At 41.2% G+C, this 7865-nt stretch overlaps 1 protein-coding gene across 1 annotated transcript in view; it reads left to right on the forward strand.

The window, feature by feature from the left end:
* Positions 1-7865, forward strand: part of SEMA4G (semaphorin 4G) — a 531345-nt gene that overhangs the window by 180020 nt on the left and 343460 nt on the right. The window lies entirely within an intron of this gene.

The following is a 7865-nucleotide window of genomic DNA, read 5'->3' on the forward strand; positions in this document are numbered from 1 at the left end:
GAGAAGTGATACAGATAGTCCTTTAATGGGTATTTTCACTTCAAGTGAGGATTGGAGTTTGAAGTGATCATATAAACCTCTCAGTGAGAGTATTGATGAGCGTTAGTGTCTGGAGATGCAGGGAAAGTTTTTTTCCTGTGAACCGATCTAGACTATCTATCTAACAGCTCCTGGGTAATCGGTGTTAACAAATTACACTGCTTGCCTTTTAAACTCAGGTCCCTGTCAGAATACTGCGGCAAAACTGTCACCCTGTTCCACGGCATAGATCCTGGAGGGTAAGTCGGTTTTATTTTAACCTAGGGGAAAGACTTAGTGGGTTTCTTGTTTCCCCTAAAGTTTATGCAGGGACTCCCATGGGTCATCGTGTGACACCTTACAGCCTCTATAGGATCAGGGGTTAATATCTCATTAGTTAAGAGATTATTTTTGGAACAGTTTGGGTACTGCTTTGTTCCCCTCAGGAATACTTGTGAAGGGTTTGGGCTCAATTTAGACTAGGTACTTTCGGCAATGGAACTTAATCATAGACAGGTTTCACTTTCGTTTTTGAAGATTGCGCAGCTCCTAATAGCTTTGCGCACTTTCCTCATAGCAGGGGAGGTCCTTACTTGCCCACCACATGATCGGGTGCGTCTGGCTACCGTTCTTGTAAGATCCTGCTGCAGGGAACCCTGTCAGTCCTACAGAGAGTGTTTTTCTAGTTGGTCTAGGAGGTGGTGAGTGCCACAGCCACTGGGGTTATAAAGGTTCCTCTTTATTACTAAAGGGACACTGAATCCCAAAAAATTATTTTGTGAATCAGATAGAGCATGCAATTCTAAGCAACTTTCTAATTTACTTCTATTATCAAATTTTCTTCATTCTCTTGGTATCTTTATTTGAAATGCAAGAATGTAAGTTTAGATGCCGGCCCATTTTTGGTGAACATCCTGGGTTGTTGTTGCTGATTGGTGGATAAATTTACCCACCAATAAACAAGTGCTGTCCACAAAAACCAAAAATTTTCTGGCTCCTTAGCTTAGATGCCTTCTTTTTCAAATAAAGATATCAAGAGAACAAATAAAAAATGCTAATAGGAGTAAATTAGAAAGTTGCTTAAAATTGCATGCTCTATATGATTTGCAAAAGAAAAAAAAAATTGGGTTTGGTGTCCCTTTAAGACGGTTTTGTTGTTTACTTACTGTGGTTACATCTCCAGCAATGGATGACTCGGAGATTAACACTTTAGAGTGTTCTGTACCTTCTATATTAATTAATAATACCTGTCTATATTGTGAGGAAGCCTTGGTTTGTCCACCTACTCAATTTTATTCCAATTGCCTGGGTACCATTCTGAAGTCTAAGAAGGCAGCTAAATCTGTTAACCCTTCTAGAATAATTAAGGACTCTGTAGTCAGGGAGATGCCTATCCTATCCCCTTAAACCGTTCCCTGCGGCACGCCTATTACTCCGGCTGGAGAGGCTTTTTTCCAGCGGACTTTACTACGCAGTTACAATCTGCTGTGTCCATGGCCCTGAGTGCCTTACCTATCTCTGGGAAGCACAAGAGAAAGGTTAAACATAGTTCTACCAAACTGGATATATCTAATTATCAATCGGATTTAATCAGTATGTCTTAACTGTCCGAGGTTGAATTGATCTCTGTAGCGTCAGAGGGTGAACTTTCAGAGTCAGAGACTAAACCGCCTCCTTCTGAGGAGCACTCCTTCAGATTTAAGATTAAACATCTGTGTTTTCTGCTAATGGAGGTTTTGTCTACTCTAGAGGTTCCCGAAGCAAGCTTACTGAGGAACCTAAGATTCCTAAATTAGACAGGGTGTAGGAGCACAGGAAGGCTCCACAGACTTTCCCTGTTCCAGTTCGCATGGCGAACATTATCAGTAGCGAATGGGAAAGGATTGGAATTCCCTTTTCCATATCTTCAACTTTTAAGAAGTTATTTCCATTCCTGACTCTCAATTGGAACTGTGGAGTGGATGGATGGAGCCATTTTGATGCTAGCTAAGTGTACTACTATCCCACTGGAAGATAGCTCTTCCTTTAGGAAACCTATGGACAAGAATTTGGAAAATTACCTGAGAAGAATGTTCCAACATATGGGGGTTTTGTTCCAGCCAGCGGTAGCAGTCACCTATTGGTGTGACTCTCTGTCAGAACTTATTAATGTGGAATCTCCCCTTGAAGATATTTAGGATAGGATAAAGGCTCTGAGGATAGCAAACTCCTTTATCTGTGATGCGAATATGCAGATTGTCCGTTTGAATGCAAAGGCTTCTGGCTTTGCGGTCCTAGCTCGCAGGGCTCTCTGGTTGAACTCTTGGTTTCTAAATCCAGACTCCTTTCCTTACCATTCAAGGGGAAGGTTTTATTTGGCCCAGGTCTGGACTCTATCATTTCTACTATTACCGGGGGGGGGGGGGGGAGTGCTTTCCTACAACAGGATAAGAAGAGCAGACCTAAGGGACGCCAGTCCTCTAATTTTCATTCCTTTCATTTGGACAAGTCCCAGAGAGCTCAATCATTCTCCAAGCCCAAGCAGCCCAAGAGTACCTGGAACCTGCTCAGTCCTGGAACAAGTCCAAACAGACCAAAAAACCCACAGATAACAAATCTACATGAAGGGGCAGCCCCTGATCCGGGATCAGATCGAGTAGGTGGCAGACTGTCGTTTTTCTCAGATGCCTGGTTTCAGGACATTCAGGATCCTTGGGTGTTAGAAGTTGTATCGCAAGGATACAGGATAGGATTCAAGTCTCATCCACCTAAGGGCATGTTCCTCCTCTCCAGGCTGTCTACAAGACCAGAGAAGATGACAGCCTTTTTAGATTGTGAACGGGACTTATCCTCCTTAGGAGTAGTCATCCTGGTACCTGCATTAGAAAGAGGTCTATGGTTTTATTCAAACCTCTTCTTGGTTCCCAAAAAGAAGGGAACTTTTTGTCCAATTCTCGACTTGAAGTGTCTAAACAAATTTCTGAGTGTCCCTTCCTTCAGAATGGAAATGATCAGATCGATCCTTCCTCTGGTTCAGAAAGGACTATTCATGACTACTATTGATCTGAAGGATGCATACCTTCATGTCCCGATCCACAAGGATTATTTTCAGTTCCTGAGAATTGCCTTTCTAGATCAGCACTTTCAGTTCATAGCACTTCCGTTTGGCTTAGCTACTGCTCCCAGAATATTTACAAAGGTTCTGGGTGCTCTGCTAGCTGTGGCCAGAACCCAAGGTATTGCAGCAGCACCTTACCTGGACGATATCTTGGTACAGGCTCCATCTCTTCGTTTGGCAAGGGAACACTGAGTCTTTTTCGGTCACATGGATGGAAGATAAACCTGGAAAAGTGTTCACTTACACCAAATACCAGGGTGAATTTCACAGTCATAGTCTCGGTTTCCATGAAGATCTTCCTAACAGATCAGAGACGTTGTAAGCTGGCAACAGCATGTCTTGGCCTCCTTAAGACCTTTGGTGTCCCAGTTCATGGAGGTAATTGGGCTCATGGTGTCTTGTATGGACATTATTTATTTTGCCAGATTCCATTTTAGAGCTTTACAACTATGCATGCTGAGACAATGGAACGGCGACCATTCAAACCTGTCTCAATGGATTGTCTTGGGCAGCCTGTCGAGAGACTCGCTCTCTTGGTGACTCTGTCAAGATCACCTATCTCTAGGCATGTGCTTCTTGAGACCATCCTGGGAGATTCTGACTACGGACGCCAGTCTTTCTGGCTGGGGAGCTGTTTAGGGTGCCAGGAAGGCACAGGGGTTGTGGACTCAGGAGGAATCCACATTTCCTATCAATATCTTTGAACTTCGGGCAATCTTCAATGCTCTGAAGGCATGGCCCCAACTAAGTTTGACCCAGTATATCAGATTCCAATCAGACAATATAACTTCAGTCGCTTACATCAACCATCAGGAAGGAACGAGAAGTTCCTTAGCGATGAGGGAGGTGTCTCCATTCCCACAACTGTATTCTGTCAGTGATCCACATCCCGGGAGTGAAGAACTGGGAAGCAGACTTCCTTAGCAGACAATCCTTTCACACGAGGTAATGGTCCCTCCACCCTGAGGTATTTGCAGAGATTTGCAGCAGATGAAGGATGCCGGAGATTGATCTCATGGCCTCTCGTCTCAATGTCAAACTACCCAGGTACGGGTCGAGGTTGAGGGATCCTTAAGCAGAATTAGTAGACGCTCTAGCGTTTCCATGGAGGTTCAGACTCGTATATCTCTTTCCTCCATTGCCTCTTCTCCCTTGTGTAGTGGCCCGTATCAAGCAGGAGCAGGCCTAGGTGATTCTAATTGCTCCTTCCTAGCCTCGAAGGACCTGGTTTGCAGACCTGGTGAGAATGTCATCTCCTCCGTGGAGGTTACCTTATCGGAAGGACCTTCTAATACAGGGTCCTTTCCTTCATCAAAATCTAGATTCTCTGAGGCTGACTGCGTGGAAATTGAACGTTCAGTCTTAGCCAAGAGAGGATTCTCTGATATGATTCAGGCTCGTAAGCCGGTTACTCAGCGCATCTAGCTTAAGGTGTGGCGGACTTACCTGCACTGGTGTGAGGAACGCTTTTTTCTTGGCATAAGGTATAAGTTGCCAGAATTTTATCGTTTCTCCAGGATGGATTTGAGAAGGGTCTACAGTCCTTTGTTAAGGTTTTGACTAGGATCAGACCTGTGTTCAGACCGGTGGCTCCGCCATTGAGCCTCAATCTTGTTCTTCGTGTTTTGCAATAGGCTCCGTTTTAACCCATGCATGTTGTTGATCTTAAACTATTATCTTGGAAAGTTTTTTTGTTTTTGGCCATTGCCTCAGCTTGCAGAAAAGAAATTAATTTTTCTGGGAAGCATAAATTTTGTTTTTCCTACTCACACACGCTGATTTGTGCATGTATAATTTAAAATTGGTGCCTGAAAAATATTAAATGTGCACTACTAAACTGTCATACAAGAAGAACACTAACTGTACAAGGAGAAAGCTGTGGGCGGAGCTTGGTGGCCATTTTCGGCTGTTGTCAAACGATGATTATTTAAACATTTTATGTACTTCTTTTTTTTTTTTTTTTTTAAGTATTTATTTATACATGCCATCAGTGTAAAAGATATACATAATATAAAAAATTGCAGGCCTCACAGGGCAACATTTTCAGTGGATACAGCTAAACAAAAATAAAAAACGTCTGTAATAATAAACAAGAAGAGCATATACAGTTACATCCACCAAACAGACAAATCTTATCCACTTTCTCTAAGTTTAATAAATCAAAAATAATCGTTGCAAAATCTGCTCATTACACTTCTGGCATATTTTATTCTTAATCTAAAAAGCCGAGGATAAAATAAGAAAAAAGAGAAAACTGAAAAGGAGAAGAAAAAAAACAACAAAAAAAAAACCTCAAACGCCCCCCCACACTCTCCTCAGCAGCATGTCTAATATCCCAAATATATCCTCATTATTTCAATTCCGGACTATACTATTATAGGTCTCTATAACACCTAATCCATTCCACCGGGAAATCACCCAGTAGAACCAGATCACTAAAACTATCTGAACTGAAAAATGGATATAGGATCGTTTTTTGAGCTCCTTCTGGATATGACTTAATAATCGGTAACCATCTTAATAAAAACGTCCTAACTTCTCTTTCACTAACTTCTCTCAGGTGGAAAGATTCAAAGATTATTTGCATCTGAATTTCTTTCACAAATTTGATGTACTTCATACAAGCTTATAGATGTGTAATCCGTTGCAGGATGCTTGTCTGGTATGCAACAATAAGTGATAGAATAAGTATTGGGTCTAGACTGTCCCTTTAACTATGTGTTTATTAGCACTATTTGCAAATGTTAACCCCTTTACACCGTTAGGATGTTCCATGCCATCCTAACAGCACTGGAGTTTAACCCTGTTAGGACACCATTAAACGTCCTACCTTATATGGCATCATGCAGACTCCCCCTTTGACATAAGCAAGAAACCGGACTGAGGGACATGCCTAGCAGCGTAGGCAATTCCCCATGATCCGATCCCCGCCGAAAAATCACATGATCTCATCAACGATTGTGTAATTTTTTTTTTTTACAACAAGTGTTTACATTGGAATGAAGTTCCAATGTTAACACTTTGATTCTGGCACAAAGGGGTTAAACACAGCGAGAAAAGGTATTTTCATTTAGAAGAATTCACTAATGAGAGTGCATTTTATTTTTATGTTTACGTACCTTAAACAGCTACAATGAAGCCTGATTAACTTACCATAACATTTACGTTTCAATTTCTTTTAACCCTAGTGGTTGTCTTAGGTATAAAACAAACAGCACATTCAGTAGCTATAGTAGTAGCATAAGACCTTAATCACTACACACAATGTTGAAATTGGCTAATATAAATCACTAGATGAATCATAAGGAAATGCACAGTGAAGAGTAATCATTAAGTTAACAGTGATAAAGGTATGTGATACTATTAAGCTATTTCCTGGATTTTGATCCTCTGACTGTAGCTTCAGATCTTCCTTATTTCAGCTTTATAAATAATTTAAATTAAAGTCCAGAACGGGAAATGAAAGAAACCATGGCTGGAGGATTTAGTGAGGTTTCTCCCCTCATTGGTTGGAAACTATTTAAAAGGACGCAAAACTGAGACATTTTCTTTAACGATTCAGAGAAAGCATGACATTTTAAACAATTTTTTAAATTTACTTCTATTATAACATTGTCTTTGTTCTCTTGGTATCTTTGGTTGAAAATCAGGGACGTAAGCTCAGGAGAGTGTGTGTGTCTGGATCACTATATGGCAATGTTATCAATTTGCAAGAGCACTATTTCTTACCATGTAGTGCTCCAGACACCTAGGTATCTCATCAACAAATGTTTGATAATTTGATAATAGAATTAAATTGGAAAGTTTTTAAAATTAGTATTCTCTGAATCACAAAAGAAAATGTTTGGGGTTTCTATCCCTTTAAGGCGATGTCTTCTTTTTATATCAGTGTTAATATGTATATGTGAAAGAGTGAATGTGTTTCTGCTATATGTGTTATTAGGGATAAATTCCCTGGTAAATGTATTTAAGGGGAAATGGTTAAACTGCCATGATTCAGATAGAGCATTAGGTTTACTTCAGTTATCAAATTTGCCTTGTTCTCTTAGTACCTATTGTTGAAAAGCATACCTAGGTAGGCTGAGGAACAGCAATGCAATACTGGGAGCTAGCTGGTGATTGGTGGCTACAGTTTCAGGGGTTAACACACAGTTATATGCAATAGTGCAATAATAAAGTGAGCTAACATATTAGAGTAGTTTCATTTCTGAGAGAAAGGTGATCAGCTTATTTGGTTTTGTTTCCCCCACTGCAAACTAATCACATTAACCCCTTTGATGAGCGTGACAAGGCATTCTCATCATGCACATCGCTACCTGTAGGCGTATTACGAGCCCACCTCGTCATGCGATCACCGATCCAACACTGTTTTCGACGACTAACCTCTCTACAGGCCGCGTATCATTGGTGGCCTAGTGTGCATCACTTCCAGGCTTCATGGGAATGCTGGTGACATCACCACGTATGTATTGCTGCTTGAAACTGTCTTTAGCCATGTGTTTAATGCCTTTGCAGGGGTTAAACACATAGTTTTATGCTCGCAATAATTAAATGCTCTAACACAGCAGTCGCCAACCAGTGGTCCACGAGAAGATATTGGTGGTCCTTGACACCATTAAGCAGGAATTAATCTCCTCTGATGTGTCACCCCCGTTGTGCTGCTACTACATACAGTGCCTGGCTGCACATCAGTGAAAAACGACTGAGAAGTTGAATTACAATCTCCCTACGCACGTTGCGTAGTACTGCA

This window comes from Bombina bombina, chromosome 9 (assembly GCF_027579735.1).
Source record: "Bombina bombina isolate aBomBom1 chromosome 9, aBomBom1.pri, whole genome shotgun sequence".
Classification (NCBI taxonomy): Eukaryota; Metazoa; Chordata; class Amphibia; order Anura; family Bombinatoridae; genus Bombina; species Bombina bombina.